Source organism: Geospiza fortis, unplaced genomic scaffold, assembly GCF_000277835.1.
Source record: "Geospiza fortis unplaced genomic scaffold, GeoFor_1.0 scaffold114, whole genome shotgun sequence".
NCBI classification, from domain to species: Eukaryota; Metazoa; Chordata; class Aves; order Passeriformes; family Thraupidae; genus Geospiza; species Geospiza fortis.
In genome coordinates, this window is record NW_005054383.1 from 2,219,359 (window position 1) to 2,220,731 (window position 1,373).

The 1,373-nt window shown below is 63.7% G+C and overlaps 1 protein-coding gene across 1 annotated transcript in view; it reads left to right on the forward strand.

The window, feature by feature from the left end:
- LOC102042812 (coronin-7) overlaps positions 1-1,373 on the forward strand; it is a 36,068-nt gene that overhangs the window by 26,914 nt on the left and 7,781 nt on the right. The gene's annotated exons all lie outside the window — the stretch shown is intronic.

Below are 1,373 nucleotides of genomic sequence, written 5' to 3' on the forward strand. Positions count from 1 at the left end.
GGACATCCAGCACCTCGGGGACCCTGGAGCCACAGGGAGACCCGGGACATCCAGCACCTCCGGGTCCCCGGAGCCACAGGGATCATCAGGACCCTAGAGGCACAATGTCCCTGGGACATTCAGGACCTCTGAATCACAGGGACCCCCTGGACCCCCAGGACCTCTGGGACTTTAGAGTTAGAGGGACCCTCGGGATATCCAGGATCTCTGATTCACAGGGACCCCTGGGATACCCAGGACATCCAGGACCTCAGAGTCACAGGGAACATCGGGGTACCCAGGACCTCTGGGAGCTGGGAGTCACAAGGATCCCAAAGGTCTCCACAGGGACCTCCAGACCCCATGACCTCCCAGAGCCACAGGGACATTGAGATTTCAGGAGCCTCCAGAGTCACAAGGACCTCTGGGACCCCTTGGGAACTCCATGTGACCTCAGGGCTCCCCAGAGTCACAGGGATCCCCAGGATCCACAGGACCTTGGGAAGCTCCCAGACCTTCCAAACCCTCCAGGGCCCCCCAGGACCTGCAGCACCCCTGGGGCCGGGCTCCCTGGGACCCCAGCACCTCTGGTGTGTGTACACACAGGTATAGGGCTAGATCCAGGTACAGGTGTCTCCCTCATATCCCCAGCACCCACGGGACCCCTGGCAACCCTGGTAACAACAAAGGCTGGGTTGGGTGTCCTTGGCACCCCCAGGGACCCCCATATCCAGTGTGCCCAGGGTAACCAGGGCCTCTGGCACCGATGAGCCCCAGTGCCCTGGGGTCCCAATCGCTCCGTGCCCCTGGTGTCCACAGAGCTCCTGCCACCATGTGCCAGGGGACAGGTGGCCCTTGCAGGGCTGTCCCACGCCCCTGTGACAGCAGAGCAATGCTCCCTGTTCAGCATGGTGAGGGTGGCATGGGTTGGGCTGGGACAACCAGGCACTCAGGGTGCCCTGTCCTGCACCACTGTGGTGGTGGCAGTGCTGGTCACTGTGGTGACAGCAGGGCAGGGGACCCCAGGGGGCCCAGGCATCCTGGCAGTGTTTGTTGTGCCAACAGTCCTGGGGCAGGAGCATGCCATACCAGATATCCTCCATGGCATGGGATGGCACGGAGCAGCTCCCTCCCCTTGGCACAGCCGCAGAAACATCAACCGAAAGTGATAGATTGTCCCTTTGGTCTCTGCCCGCGGCGCTCCCTCCTCCACCCCTGCGAGGGAAGGCACCGAGTGCCTCTGTGCTCCTGTCACCACTGTCCCCTCCTGCCACCGAGTGTCCCTGTGCTCCCCCCCTGCCACCGAGTGTCCCTGTGCTCCCCCCTGCCACCGAGCATCCCCCTGGCTGCGGTGTGGGACAGGGGGCAGGACAGCGAGCAGGGACACGCTCCAG